Genomic DNA, 16,340 nt, shown 5'->3' with positions numbered 1-16,340 from the left:
CCTTAGGACATCATTATACATTATTATACATCTTTAAAAAAAATTAGCAGTTGCTCTAAGAGTTTGAAATATCATCCAGGTCTACCTTCAAATAAAATTATTCTGCTTTATGTGTGGTAAGGGTATCTTATAAAAGTGAATTTCTAATTTCTCCCTACAATACTGTGACATTGCTTTCATCCATTTCACTTATTCATTTGCTATAATAACCCAATACATTGTTATTATTACTTCAAACAAATAGTTATCACTTAGATCAATTAGAAATAAGAGATATTATTTTACTTGCATTTATTTCTATTCCAATGCTTTTTTCTTTTTTCGTGTAATTTCAGGTTTTTGACCTATATCATTTTTCTTCTGCCTGAAAAACAAAAATCTATTCATATTTCTTGCAGGACAGTTCTGCTGGTGATGAATTTTCTGTTTAAATTTGTAGGAAAAATTTTAATTTTGTTTTCACTTTTGAAGGATAATTTCTCTGAATATTGAAGTCTAGATTGGCAGATTTATTTTCTCCATTCAACAGAAAATTTTTCATTCCATTCTCTCTTGCTTTTTTATGGTCTCTGAGAAATGTCTGCTGTAATTCTTATCCTTGTTCCTCTGTAGGTAAAGTGTTGTGTTTTTTTCCATCCCCAGTCTTCTTTCTAGATTTTCTCTTTGTCTTTGTTTTTTTGTTTTTGTTTTTGTTTTTGTTTTTTCTAGTTTGAATACGATATGCCTAGCTATCATTTTTTGTTATTTATGCTTCTTGATGATCTCTGAGATTTTCAATCTGTCATTGGATGTCTGATTAATTTTGGAAATTTCTTGGCCATTTTTCCTTCACATATTTCTTCTATTCCATTTTCTCATTCTTTCATTTTTACTTCACATATTTCTTCCATTCCATTTTCTCGTTCTTCCACTTATTCTGATTGTGTCTTTGCTATATCTTTTGAGATTGTCCCACCATTCTTGGATGTTCTGTTTTGTTTTGTTCGTTCTCTGCATTTCAGTTTGGAAATCTCTATTGACCTATTTTCAAGCTCACTGATTCTTTCCTTGACCATGTTCAGTCTGCTGATGGGTCTATCAAAAACATTCTTCAGCCAGGTATGGTGGCTCATGCCTATAATCCCAGCACTTTGGGAGGCTAAGGTGGGTGGATCACTTGAGACCAGGAGTTTGAGACCAGCCTGACCAACATGGTGAAACCTCATCTCTACTAAAAATACAAAAATTAGTTGGGTGTGGTGGCACATGCCTGTAATCCCAGCTACTTGGGAGGCTGAGGCATGAGAATCACTTGAACCCAGGGGATCGAAGCTGCAATGAGCCGAGATATCATCACTGTACTTCAACCTGGGTGACAGAGTGAGACTTTGTTTTAAATAAAGAAAATGAGACTATCTCAAAAAAAAAAAAAAAACTTTATTTCTCTAACAACATTTAAAACATTTCTTGCATTTCCTTTTGATTTCCTTTATTAGAATGTCTATCCTCTGCTTACATTTACCATCACTTCCTGCATGTGGTCTACTTTTTCCATTAGAGTCCTTAAGAAAATATTTATAGCTATTTTACATTGTTTGCCTGATCATTCAAACATCTGAGTTTGATTCTTACTTTTTCTCCTTAGACTGTGGGGTTGTTTTTTTTTTTTCCTTTGTCTTGCCATATATTTCCACCCCCGGTGTTAACCATTTTTAACTGTACAGTTCAATGACGTCAAGTGCATTCACAATGTTGCACAGCCATCACTGGGCATGAGCAGGGTGAGCTCTCACGGCATCTCCAGGTCTAGCACAGCCTGACATATGGTGGTTGCCAACCAAACCTTTTCTTTTCTTTTTCTTTTTTTTTTTTTTTTTTTTTTTTTTTTTTTTTTTTTTTTTGAGACATTCTCCTCTGCTGCCCAGGCTGTAGGGCAGTGGTGTGATCTCAGCTCACTGCAACCTCCACTTCCTGGGTTCAAGTAATTCTCGTGCCTCAGTCTCCTGAGTAGCTGGGATTACAGATGTCTGCCACCATGCCCAACTAGTTTTTGTATTTTTAGTAGAGATAGGATTTCGCCATGTTGGTCAGGCTGGTCTTGAACTCAGGTGCTCTGCCTGCTTCAGTCTCCCAAAGTGCTAGGATTATAAGCAAGAGCCACCTTGCCTGGCCCCAACCAAATCTTGAATGAATAAATAGAAATAAAGAATATTTGTTTTGCCTTTTTTTCCAGGAAGCTGATTAGGCTTGGTGTTACTGTTTTTAAGGAAGAGAAGCCATGAACCTGTTACTTAGTCCAGTGCTTCAGTGCTTCTTAAATTTTAGCAAGCATCAGAGCCACTTGGAGAGTTGCTATTATGGACTCTTCAGGTCTGGCTTGGACCCTGAGATCTTGCATTTCTAACACCCTCTCAGGTGATCTTGAAGCTGCAGGTACCTGGGTCAAACTTGGAGTAGCTCTGACTTAGCTCATTCTCTGGCTTTGTATCAGATGCCCTAAAAAGCTAGGCAGTTTCCTGGGAAAAGTAGCAGCTCCATGTCCTGCTCACTTGGTTTTCCTGGTGCATGGTAGCAGCCATGGCAGCAGGGACAGGTATTTATTTCCCTTTAGACGATAGTAGTTTTCTCAGAGTCCCTGGGAAGTTGCTAGAAACACCCATGTAAGTGGCTTTCATACCCAAAATCAAGACCCAAAATGAGTCAGGATATGACCAGGTAAACCCAGAGTCAGAAGTCTCCTAAGGTTAGGAGGGTGTAAAGCCACAAGTGGCTCCAACTCTCTCTATTCCCCCAAAAGAAAATGCAAAGAGAAGTTTACTTCATGAACTTTGGAGGCTACATTGCTACAAGAAGAGGCTTGGAGTCAATAAATCGTATTTCTGTACTTCCTCTTCCAAAAATCTCCCTCAACAGAAATCTTCCAAACAGTCACTGATAAGGTTTGGCTCTATGCCCCCACCCAAATCTCACTTTGAATTGTAAGTCCATGTGTTGGAGGAGGGCCTGGTGGGAGGTGATTGAACCGTGGGGGCACACTTACTCTTTGCTGTTCTTGTGATAGTGAATGAGTTCTCAGGAGATCTCGTTGTTAAAAAGTGTGTGGCACCTCTACCTTCTCTCTCTCTCCTGACACCATGTAAGACGTGCCTGCTTCCCCTTTGCCTTCTGCCATGATGGTAAGCTTCCTGAGGCCTCCCCAGTGATGCTTCCTTTACAGCCTGTGGTACTGTGAATCAATTAAATCTATTTTCTTCGTTAGGGAAAAGAAAAAGAAAAAGAAAGTTGTATATTCTAAATCATTAGGCTCAGAGATTTGATACCAGCCTCTTTTCCTGGGATGGAGGGGACCTGGAGACAGCATCTCATGGTGAAGAGCCTTGTGGGTGAGAAGCTTCTATTTTCCATGTCATTATTTAAATATAATGCAGCTGTTACCACTAGGCGGCTAACACCTTTAGATCAGGCGTCCCCAGACTTTTTACACAGGGGGCCAGTTCACTCTCCCTCAGACTGTTGGAGGGCCGCCACATACTGTGCTCCTCTCGCTGACCACCAATGAAAGAGGTGCCCCTTCCTGAAGTGCGGCGGGGAGGGGGGCTGGATAAATGGCCTCAGGGGGGCCGTAGTCTGGGAACACCTGCCTTTAGATCTTATGGAGCAGGATGTTAGCCAGCAGCAGTAATGCTAATTATCTGTGCCCCCTGCCCCCACACAATTGGTGCTTTGAAGACCTAAATATCCAGAATGTCATTGGCAATTCAGTTAGTGTCACCTTTTTTGGTAAGAAACATGGAAATGAATCCAAAATGTCACATACATTGGCAAGGAGCCCTTGGACCAGGAGCACAAGTCATGGCATTTAAGGACATCTGAGAAGTTAGACCAGCCCCTCTTCTACAGAACATGGAGATTCCCTCAAATAAGTATCCTGGGAGTTCTGTTCCTGTTGTCATTGTATGAATGCTGTAGTAGCTACGATTCTAAGTCTGCTCAAGTGATCTTGTACATGGTGAAAACCCTCACACTCCAAGATTTTGTTTCCAGAGAAATTGTCTCCAAAGAAACGATTGCAACCCTGAAGGCATATTTTATTAACCTCAAAAATGGAGTATGTGAGCTGTAGACTTGGGAGCATTTGTTTGACACTTCAGTGAATTCGTATATACAGGTACTCCCACCTGGGAGCAAAACTAAGTGCTTGCTTTAACCAGGCACCAGCCTCCTCTCTAGTGGGTGGTGCCCGGTTAACAGAGGCTGTGGTAAAAATTCCAGGTGAGTCTGACTGGAACAACTGGTTTTCTGTGATAAAGGAGTTCTGCTGAGCTCCAGAATATCGTATATGTCATCCACTCTTCTTCCCAGCTATGGCCTCAAGTTTCCCAAGTGCCTGAGAGGGTCTGACTGTCTCACTCCTGGGAGGACAGTGCAGGCTCATACTCGTGAGCCATCTGAGCCTCGGAAGCCATTTTTTCTTCCCCAGTGGTCCCATGATACTCTTCTTCCCAGATGCCATCATCCAGGAAGGTCAAGAGTTCCTCCTGAGTCCCTCTTCTCTAAGGCTTATAGTCCCTGGGACCCCAAACTTCAATTTGTTTCAGAAGTTTTAAAATGCCACATCTCATCACTGTCACAGGATTGAGAGCCTTTTTATGTTTGAGGCATGTTAGAAATTGTTCTTTTTTATAAAAACGACTTTTCTCATCCTCAGCCTCGGGCTGTTGAATTTATTGCCTCTCTCTTCCCATAGGTGTAAATGAATAAATTAACATAGTGTTTTCTCCTAATTGCTTGATTGCAATTAACTGCCTTTGTGCATCTGAGCACTCATTTTTCAGTGTGAAGGGATGACGATAGAAACAAACGGGGTAACTGTTCTGGATTTTCAAATGTTCCCTGATTTTTTAGAATTCAGTAATCTAGTAGCGTGCATCAGCATCAGACAGTCCCAGACCTGCTTGGGCTTCTATGTTTAGAAAATGTACTACTGTGTTGATTGGGTGTTTGGTGTAATCTAAGGCTGCCCTATCCAATATGGAGCCCACCAGCTGCATGTGGCCATGGAGCACTGGACATATGTTGGAAGTATGAAATACAACCTGGATCTCAATTACTAAGAGGGAAAAAGAAAATGTAAAACTCTCTCATTAATATTATTTATATTGATCACATGTTATAAGAATAATACTCTGGATATGTTGAGCAAAATAGAATGCATCATTAAAATGACCTTCACCTGTTTCCTTTTTTTAAAAAAATGGGGCCACTAGAAAATTCAGGTTACGTGTGTGGCTAACATTACTTCTATTGGACAGGATTGGTCTAGATAGTTCATGTTATTGTGCAACTCAAGGAAGAGATCAAACCTCTTCAAAAATGGTGTCAAATCTTCACCATAGGCTTGCTCATACTTCTGGTTACCGACCACATAGGAAGCTTCCATGCTGTATCAATTTACTTAAAACTCTTTTCAATACCTAGGCTATAATGCTCTTTGAAGAGTCATAGCATTTTGTAAAAGATATCTTGGAATTTTCTGACGCATAAGGAATCTAGCTGGTTATTCACATTGTCTTGATCTTCCCGATGACCAAGAAGAATTCCACAGTAAATGGTTCCATCATAAGTTTATAGGAGCCACACATCTGTTTATTAAAGGCAACAGGTGGTGCCTTTATTTTGCTCTGTGAAAATAAAAAATAAACCAACTGGATATGTTGGTTGGAATCACATTTTTGAAATATGTATTCAGTGTCTGGGTTAAACTGGACAAATTTCAAAATGCAGAAAAGCCTGTGTTATAGAAGGCAATACAATTAAGTTCAGAAAATATTACTGTGGAAATAAGAATGTGTTCAGGAAACTATGAATGTAATTTATAAAACTGATGAATCCCATATAATATAAATTGCACAAGCAAAACCCTCTAATGGACTCATTGTAGGACATTAGCTCCCTCAGAGTACCTTCTTTTCCAGATGCTTCCAGACTATTTCTGTGAGTTCCTCAAGGGTTTCCAGATTTAGCAAATAAAAATACAGATTAAATTCAAGTATCAGGTAAATAATGACAAATTTTTAGTATAAGTATGCCCCATGCAATAGTTGGGTCCTCTTATACTAAACAATTCTTCACTGTTAGGCTGAAATAATTATTTTACATGGGACTCTGCAGATGTGGTTAAGAATTTTGCCTGGGGGAGACTTTCTTGGATTATCCAGGTATGCCCAACATATTCGTAAGGTGAGAAGGTCAGGGTCAGAGAAGGAGATGTGACTGTGGACGCAGAAGTTGGTGTCCAGCAGCCATGAGCCCAGGACTGCAGGGTCCCCAGAGCATGTGGAAAGTACAAAGAAACAGATTGTCCCCTAAGGCCTCCAGGAAACACACAGGCCCTGGTTTCAGCCCTCTGAGACACCGTTTGGTGACTTCAGACTTACAAAAGTGTAGGAGTAAATCTGTATTCTTTGAAGTCACTAAGTCTTGGTCATTTGTTTCAACAGCAATAGGAATCTTATACAAGGGCTGAGCTGGATTTTCCCATGGGTTCCTCTAGGTTCTACAGCACAACAAAGACCAGGTTTCAACTTCCAGAAAAATATTGACCGAGCCATGATCATAGGCAACCACTATGATTGACCCCTGTGATTTACCCTTATGATTCCCCATAGGCAATTCAAGTCACTTAGAATCCCCGCACAGGGTTTCTCTCAGCCCTGCCCAACCTTGGCTCCCAGCATGCTTCTGTCTCACAGCTGTACATTTACAAGTCAAACTGGTCCTGGATCCCAAGACTAGGAGGACATTTCCCCCCAGGTTTGATCTCTTTAGGACCACTGTTTTGCCCCACCACCAGCCACAGGACATGCATACATTTCTCTAAGCTGGGCTATCTGGTCTTAAATCCTGCCTGTGTTCCAGGCTGGGCTGTGTGAGGTGAGCCTGGAGTCCTGGTGAGTCCCCCATCTCGGGGTGAGGTGAGACACAACCCTGTGTGTCTTTCCTATAGACCTCGATATCTCATCCTCATGATCCAACAGTTGCTCTAAGAATGTGCTCACAGCTCTGTAAGGCACAAAAGAATGTATGGGCAAATATGGGCAAAGGGCAGCTTCAGCCATCACTTAGGAGGGAAACACGTTTCTGTCACCAATACCCTGCAGAGTTGGCAGCTCTGCCCACAAAACTAACAGCATCTGAGATGACTATGCAGAGGTCCTGGGCACTTACTCAGACCTCTCCTTTCCAGTAGTCTCTTTGCTCCATGAACTTCGAACGGACCTTTGGCATGTTTCCCCAGAACTAAGAACAGATTACATCAAAATGCAAATTCAAGCACATCCCGCTCAGGAAGAAAACTGTTCACACATGAAAACAGGTTTCACAGTTTTTCTTCATCTGGCTTCAAACAACCCTTAGCCACCCGTCTCACCTCAGGCTACCTCATTATGCAGTTTGGGAGTGAAATGGACTTGGTATTCATCTCCCGGACCCTAGAGGGAGGAACCATCCAGAAACATAGAGGAGGTGATTTTAGAGTATACCAGTGGGTGGTGACTCACGGGTTTGTAGAGCAAGTGACCTTAGCCTCAGGCTATTTGTGAGTTACAGCAATACATTACTGGCAAGTTATTTAGTGTCGCTACTCCAGTGGGTGAGTTTTCCAATATTTTCCTCTTCTTTCAACCATTTCTTAATTTCTTCCTAAAAAGGAAAAGAAATGCTATGAAGCAAGAGTGCCATAGGTCTGTACCTTACTCAGAGTTGGCGCTCAAAAAACATTTTAAATATGGGGTGGTTGAGAGGAAGCTGAGGAAGAGGACCCACTTGTCGAGGGTGTTTAAGATTTCCAGGGAGCGGCTGGGGAGGAACATAGAGGGAAAGACTGAGCTGTTAAGGACATTAACCATGAGTGAAGAAGATGCTGGTGGTTGCTCTCGTTCCAGTTTCTTGCAGAATTTTTCCACAGGGCTTGGGAGAACAGAAAATCTGACCAGCTTGAAGTTGCTATGAAGAAAGTGAGAAGAGAAGTCACCCATTGCAGAGGCAGGGGCCATTTCCTGTCTAATCTTTTGTGGGCTTGTTCAAGATAAAGTCTTCCCTTGGAAGAGAGGTAGAGGAGGAGTTGGAAGCTCCATTGACAGTCATAGTAGTTCCCTCTAATCATTAAAAACAGGCCTGATGTGGTGGCTCACGCCTGTAATCCCAGCACTTTGGGAGGTCAAGGCAGGTGTATCACCTGAGGTCAGGAGTTTGAGACCAGCCTGGCCAACATGGCAAAACCCCGTCTATACTAAAAATACACAAATTAGCGAGGCATGGTGGTGTATGCCTGTAATCTCAACTACTTGGGAGGAGGTTGCAGTGAGCCAAGTTCATGCTGCTGCAATCCAGAGTAGGTGACAGAGACAGACTCTGTCTAAAAAAAAAAAAAAAAAGGAAATCACTGGGGAGAATTTCCCAGGGAAACATACTTTCTTTTTGCAAATTAGAGGTAATATTGAAGGAGAGGCTGTATGAAACTCAGGGAAGCCCCAGGGTCTGGGCACGTTCCCTGAGGTTTCAGCAAATCTGTTTCTGCTTTGGCAGGTCCCAAGAGTCTGTCTGCTCACAGCCACTCTGAATGCATAACTCTGCCCCTCCCTTGATTTCCACGCTCGAGGCGTTTGTGGGGGTGGTGGGCTTGAAGGAAAGTTGGGGAGACAGAATTGATTTGCAACTCAAAATTGAATATTATAATAGCTATTCTCTGTTTTGAAGTCCCTGGGCTGCCTTCCTTCAATCTTTCTCTTCCTGGCTTCTCTCCTCTCCTTGACTCCCTCATACAGAGCAGCTCACCTGTGTCATTTGTTAACTTGTTCTAAGTCAACCTGAGGATCTTTCCTTCAACGCCACAAGCGTTGAAAATGTCAAGATATTTTCCTAAATAATGAGAGCAAGCCCCCACCACCTGAGAAAAGAATGTTAGTGCTTTCATTCAGATAACTTAAAATCCCACTACACAAATAAATATGGTATAGCCACACTTTAAAATTACATATTATGAAGCACCTTTTTTTGGTAACATATATGAAAATTCAGTCTTGAGTTAGCTTAATAACAACTTCACCATTTTTTTCTATCATTATTATAATGGATTAAAAAGATTCAATGAGAAAGTGCAGTAGTGCACAAGATTATCTTATTATCTTCATTAAATATTGCCTAAGAAAGTGCTAATTATTGTAGTCAAACTGTCAAAGCTAAAATGAGTCACAAGACAAATATTGTAGTTAAACCCTCCAGTTCCTCCAGTGCAGGCATTTGCCTAGAAAATACAGGTTTCTTAACTCTTCTAATTAATGGAGGAACACTTTCTCAGGTGTGATAGACATACATGATCCCTTACCAAGATATTCCACTTAAGGAAACTTGCAGGTTGTGGATGTAAACTATTTATGGTCATATAATGCCATTTTCTAAAAGGAAATTTTGAGAAATATTCCAAAAGACTAGAGGCTGCATAATTTGCAGTCAAGACATGCCACCCTGGAGTATTTGTAAACACATTTATAAGCATACATGCCAGAGACATTTGCATATTATAATTTTTAATTGGTCTCATGATTCCACATGGAAACCTTTAGTTGAAGGGAAATTCTACTCCTTCCTCTAGAAAAGAAAGTTTCTTATAATGCCTTCATAGGATGGCTTGCAAAAGAGAAGAGCAGTAGCTTGAATTATGTTTTGTTTTTTAAGCAAATATGTGACTTTTTCCTGTAGAGCAAGCATCAAGTGACATTCAGTATGTGGCAGCTCACTGACATCACCTCCTCAGCACTTCTTCATCCTTTGTCCTCTGACATCCAAGGCCCAGACCAGGACAGGCTGTGTAATCTGTGCGGCCCAGTGCCAAATGGAAATGTGGGGCTCTTGGTTAAAAAATTAGAAATTTCAACATGGCAGCAGTCAAGCATTAAGCCAGGGCGCTGTTCTGGGCACTGGGCCTTGTACGCCTGCCCACGTTGCATGCTCTTGAAGCTGGCCCTGTTTAGAGTCTGTTTGGCTGTCTCCACCCTATCAATGTGCAGACTTGTCCAATTCACTTTACTTTAGTAAATCTTCTATTTCTACACTGGAAATAAAATGATGTCTTTCCCTGGCCATAGAAACAGGAGACCCCAAGCTTTCAGGGAACTGAAACGTCAGGAAGGGCAGCTCTCCTGTGGTTCCTTCAGTTTCTTACTGTGTTAGTCCATTCTCCTGCTATAAATAAACATACTCAAGAGCGGTAATTTATAAAGGAAGGAGGTTTAATTGACCCACAGTTCTGCATGGCTTGAGAGGCCTCAGGAAACTTACAATCACAACAGATGGGGAAACAAACACATCCTTGTTCACATGGTGGCAGAAGGGAGAAGTGCTGAGCAAAAGCGGGGAAGGTCCCTTATAAAACCATTAGATCTTGTGAGAACTGACTCACTATCATGAAAACAGCTTGGCAGTAACCGCCCCCTACCCCATGATTAAATTACCTCCCACCAGTGCCTCCCATAACACGTGGGGATTATGGGGGCTACAAGATGAGATTTGGGTGGGGATACAGCCAAACCATGCTGCTTGTATCACTGCTAATTAAATATTCAAGCAGCATTTCTCCTCTGGGCATTTTATAGTTCGCAGACATTATCTAACATTATTCTATTGGTCTATGTGAATTGGATTATTATTTCCTGAAGTTTCAGGATGGGTGTTGTGGTCACCAGACACCTGGGAAGTCTACCTAGATGATCCAAAAAATTTTAAGAGAATGAAAACATTAGAAGAAAGGCATCATGGTTAATTTCAGAGGAGGTTTTGAACTGACTCCAGGAGAATTTATTTCAGCAAATGAATTTATCATAACAAATAATTATTTCTGGGTACCATGGGATGGGTGGCATTCATTCATTAGTGAGTGAGATATGGCCTGCTCTCTAAAGGAATCTATAGTTTAGTGAAGAAAAGGGGTATGTATGCCCATGGTTTTAATGAGCATGACAGAAAAGCAGGAATCAGGGAAGGCTCTCTGGCAGGTGGATAGGAGCTGAGCTTCAAATGATTTTGACAAATAGAGATGGAAAGTGAGCAAGGGTACTCAGAGAAGAACTTGCATGAGCAAAGACCCAGAGATAGGGAAGGTCCAGGGCATGCTTGGGTTGTGGCAAATACTTTATTTGGGAATATGCAGTCCATGTGAAGGGGAGTAGGATAGCAAATAAAGCTGCAAAAGTTGGCTGGGACGAGATCCACAAGGGGCTCAGATGCCAAGAGAAGGAGACTGAACTCTACAGAAAGCAACGTGAGAAGTGGCTGTCGGGGCTGACAGCTTTCGAATTTGGAAATTGTATGTTGTAATTTAAGAAGATGGACCAAGCAGTTGTGTTAGAAGAAATAGACACTTGGGAAGCTGTGACGAATGGCTTTAATTTCTGACACCTCGTATGAAAGCTGCACTTGCAGTCTGGCAAGACTGAGGCTTGGGGGAGGAAAAAATGTAAGAAAAAAAAAAGAGAGATACTTGGGGTGGAGGCAAGGCCGTTGGAAGGTTAGCGTTTGGGAGAACTGCAATAATGGCTTGAGTACGATTAGCAGCAAAACGAATGAAATAGTTCCCAGGGCTGGCAGAGAATACAAGGGGGAATGCAGATGACTCCATGGTTTTCAGTGTGCGTGGCTGAAAGGATGTTGGCCCACCTGATAGAAATACCGAGTTTGAGGTAGAAAGTGGTGTGAGGGCCATAAGCATCTTAGTTGGCCAATGGTGAGCAGGGGTGTCTGCTGGCATGCACAGGTTGGGACACACGGGAGATGCTACACACAGCTGGCAGTAAGCCAGGAGAGTTCACGCTCTGGAGTCCTCTTCAGAGAGTGCTAGCCAGGGCCTAGGAGGGCTGAGAAGGTCAGAGAAGGTGGACAGAGAGAGTGGGAAAGAGTTGGGCCAAGGGACAGATCTCGACTTAGGAGGCCATGGGGGAAGGTGAAGTCCAGTTGAGAAAGCTGGGAGGAGCTCCTAGAGAGGGGAGTACAGGGTGCCTCGTGGGAAGGGGAAGCACCAGGAAAGGGGTGGCTGGTCCGCAGCTCAAGGATGGCGATGGGGAGAGACCACCCGATGAGGAGGTGAGGAGCTGAGTGGAGGCCTCTAGGAAGCAGTTCTGATGCGAGGCCATCAAGAGACTGAAGAGGCAGAATGTTTAGACCGTGGAACACCTGCCTAAGGGATGGGGAGAGGAAGCGGGGATTTCTTCAGCTTGCAAAGGTGGCATTGCAGAGGTTTGATTTTCTGTGCAGGGGTTGTCTAAGTGTGTCTGTGGCTTGAAGAGAGGGAAGTAGTAGAAGAGAAAATACGCACGAGAGGGAGAGCCACGACGGAGCAGAATGGAAAAGCAGGTCAGGAAAGATGTCAAAGGCCACATCTTCCTAGATGGGGAGAGAAATGAAGACATTTCCATAGATGCTGTCTCTCTGCTGTCCCAAACGTCACCAGATGCCACAGATGTTACGTGTTGGAGATGCAGGTTAAATTAACGTATGCTAAAATAAGACTTTTTGCTTTACAGCTTTGCCCAATAACCAGACACCTTCTTGGTGATGCTGCCAACCACAGGTGTGGGAGAGGGCCAGGCTCATCTCAGCAGAGGGCCACCATTCCAGTTTACCTGGAGATCGGCCCAAAGTTCCTTAATCCATTCTATCTGCTCTTTGCTGTAATGTCTCATGCCTCTATAACGACTGCTCTAGCAACTACATATGGATGGAATCTTTGGGTGTTGGAAGCTGCTTTACTTTCTCAGCATTTTCACATGCATTTGATGCTCACTATGACTCCGTGAAGAACTTAGGGCTGGTAATGCCGTGTCCACTTCCCAAATCAGCAGCCTGAAACCTGGGGATGTCGAACGATTAATCAGAGTCATACAAGCACTGTTACGGGACCAGAAATGGGCTCTGATGTGATTCTCTTTCGGCAACATGAGACGTAGGGTGAGAGTACCCCACCAGGCACTTTGACAGCAGCTTTTTGAGGGAGTAGTCAAAGTCAAGGCTTTCTAAGTGGAATTAGAATTTGAGGTCAGCCCTGCAGCACCAGGCTGAGTATGATCTCCTGCTGGTTGCTCAAAGAGTAAAAATGTTCTGTTTTCTGAGGTGCGATAGCCGTGATGGTGTTGGCGGGTTTTATGCCTATATATGTCATTGCACTCATACATAGAGTCCGGCAGAGGGGCCATCTGATGCAAGAAGCACCAACAAATGAGAGAAGACAAAGCAGAGGGAGGCCCAGGAGAACAAGATGAGTTGCTGCAAATGTGCACTTAGCATCACAATAGGGGCAGTGCCACGAGCCAAGCAAATCCAATTTATTTTTCTGATAAATAACTGCTGCTCTTGCCACTGCACAATGATATCAGGTTCCCTTCATGCATCCGTTTCTTTCACCAAGAATCCATTAGTTTTGCATGAGTCTTCAATTAGCCCGTTACATAGTGAGGAAGCAGTTATTTCAGTTGATAGAAAATCTCCTTTTGACTCTCCTATTCGAATGGAGGGATTAGACCCTAGAACACTAATAATCATTTCTTATATCATAAAATAGAGAGAAAAATGATTTATGAATTTCCAAATGCAATCAATGCATTGATGCCTGTATGTAGAATCCATTCCTGTTCACGCATTCATTCAAAAACATCTGTAGAGTACCGACTGTGTGCAAGGAATGCAGATAAATCCAAGGGCCCATCTACCTTGTTGAAGAGAATGGACACGTTCTGGGCTATTTCAAATCCACTCCAACAGGAAGACTGTTATTATATTAATAATACAGTTGTAAACTTCTCTCTATTGATAATAAGCCTGTCAAAGAGTTTAACTTTTTGAATCCTTATGAAAAATTCGGAACAGTTACAGTTATAGGAAAGGTGCAAGTGTGACCCACAGAACATGGGTTTCTTAGACCATTTTGGAGTCAGTTGCTGAGCTGATGCCTCATCTTCCCTGAATACTTTACTAAATTCCTTATGGAAAAGGCATCATTTGACCTAAACTCTGGAAAAATGAAGAGAATTTTAGATATATGAGGATGGGCAAAAGGCCATCCCAGATAGAAGGATTAAGTTTAACAAAGTAAGAAAAGTGGAAAATTATGGAGACACACAGAAGATAGTGTAGAGAGAAACATATTTTTTCCCTTTCCCTTTATAGGTTCTTAGCTGACATGCTTTCCTGAAAGCAAAAGTCACATGAACAAAATAAAAAGTTTTGCTAATGCATGTTCTACCCATCATGGGGGAGAGGCCTCAGTTCAAAATATTTTTTTCTCAAGGCAGTGGCGTGGGGATCTTGCTTAAGTAGTAATTTAACAAAAAGCCATAAATCTTATATAGTGACAAGACAAAGAAGAGAGTATTTTCAGGCTTGTAAAAGGCAAGACAATGTGGGAAAGAAAATTTATGGGGAGAGTGAAGTCAGCTCCTAGATCCTCTGACACCGCTATCTCTGAGGTTTGTTTCTGAGCTGATAAAAACAGAGAGGAGGGGTGGAGTGTGTGTCTGTGTTTTAACCTTTTAACTCTAGCTAAAATCCCCAGTGTCTTAGGCATATTTCAGTGTTCTTCAATCATAAAATTACAGAAAACAAGAGCAAATTGTATGCCACTTCATACATTTGGTTGTAAACAACAAAACCCAACACACACCAGCTGAAGATAGAAGGAATCTATTGTTTCACATGAGTAAGAGCCAGGTGTACCTTTAGGGATCCATCTGGTCATTCATCAAAACATGTCCAGACCCTATGTTTCCACAACTTACTGTTTGACTTCAGTTATGAGCTTCATCCCTGACAGTCTTTTCTCTCGTGTCACAGAAGGGCTGCAACAACTCCAGACCTTGTATTCTCTCTGTTTCTCTCTCTGTGTTTTTTTCTTCCTGAGATGGAGTCCCGCTCTGTCAGTAGGGGTGGAGTGTAGTGGCACCATCGCTTCTCACTGTAACCTCCGCCTCCTGGGTTCAAGTGATTCTCCTGGTTCAGCCTCCTGAGTAGCTGGGATCACAAGCATACACCACCACACCTGGCTAATTTTTGTATTTTAGTAGAGACAAGGTTTCACTGTGTTGGCCAGGCTGGTCTCCAACTCCTGACCTCAAGTGATCTACCTGCCTTGGCCTCTCAAAGTGCTGGGATTACAGGCATCAACCACTGTACCTGGGCTTTTTTTTTTTTTTTTAATTAAACATCTTTTTGGGTACAAGTGTTTTTTTTGTTACATGGATGAATTATAGAGTGGAATTCTGAGATTTTAGTGCATCTGTCATTTGAATAGTGTGCATGTACCTAATGTGTAGTTTTAAAATTCCTAGTCCCCCTTCTACTCTCCCACTTCTGAGTCTCTAAGTCCACTCAGTGTATCTGCTTACTCACAGCTTAGCTCCCACCTATGAGTGAGAACATATGGTTTTTGGTTTTCCACTCCTGTGTTATTTCACTTAGAATAATAGCCTCCAGCTCCATCCAAGTTGTTGAGCAAGACATTATTTCGTTCCTTTTAATGTCTGAGTAGTATTCCATGGTGTATATGCACCACATTTTATTTATCCACTCAGTCAATGGGCATTTAGTCAATGGTACTGCATCTTTGCCATTGTTAATTGTGCTGCTATAAACATACATGTGTGAGGCAGACCATGCATTCTCTCAGCAGAAAATAGTGTATCTTTGATGGCAAAAAGACATCACATTACATCTTGCTGCTTCTGATTCGTCATGTGCTCATCCTTCAATCACTGTGCCCAAAACAATGTGATCTTCACTGACTGGTTGAGATCTAGCTCATGTGCTTCACTCAGAGCTGGGATGAGGCCATGTCTCTTCCAATAACAAGGAAGGAGAGTTTGGTGAAGGTGGTTTTCCTGCAAGAAATAAGGATGTGGTTACAAAAAACATAGAATAGGCTGCAGGAGATAATGGAAAAGAAATCTGGATGTCCACAGCAGGCAGAGTGTCCAGGAGTCAGATTGGAAAGGTCATGAATGCCAATATTGGTCACTCAGGATGCTCAGTGTCTTGGGGTCAGCCTTTATGTCTGTTCAGAGTAATAATAATAGCAATGATTTACTCTGTGCTAGACATTGTTCCATATCTTTTATTTCCATTAACTAATTTTCATATGTGACTAGCACAGTGCTGTGCAGACATTGATCTCTCAGTAAACATCCACTGACTTGAAGCCACTGTTTGAAGATGCCCAAAGACACATGCCCAAAGATCCTGAGGGAGCATGGCCATCAGAGGCGTGGGAAATTAGCCATTCCTGGAGTATATTATGCTCCTACTGTTTAAAATGTTTGGAG

General features: G+C 42.3%; 1 non-coding gene across 1 annotated transcript; it reads left to right on the top strand.

The window, feature by feature from the left end:
* Window positions 1-11,402: 11,402 nt before the first annotated feature.
* Window positions 11,403-11,476, top strand: LOC120362574 (small nucleolar RNA SNORD60). Its single transcript, XR_005578433.1, has one exon. It is a non-coding gene; the product is annotated as a small nucleolar RNA SNORD60 (small nucleolar RNA).
* The last annotated feature ends 4,864 nt before the right edge of the window (window positions 11,477-16,340 follow it).

Source organism: Saimiri boliviensis, chromosome 12 (genome assembly GCF_048565385.1).
Source record: "Saimiri boliviensis isolate mSaiBol1 chromosome 12, mSaiBol1.pri, whole genome shotgun sequence".
Lineage (NCBI taxonomy): Eukaryota > Metazoa > Chordata > Mammalia > Primates > Cebidae > Saimiri > Saimiri boliviensis.
The sequence above is the reverse complement of the archived record's forward strand: the minus strand, read 5'-3'. Positions and strand labels throughout refer to the sequence as shown.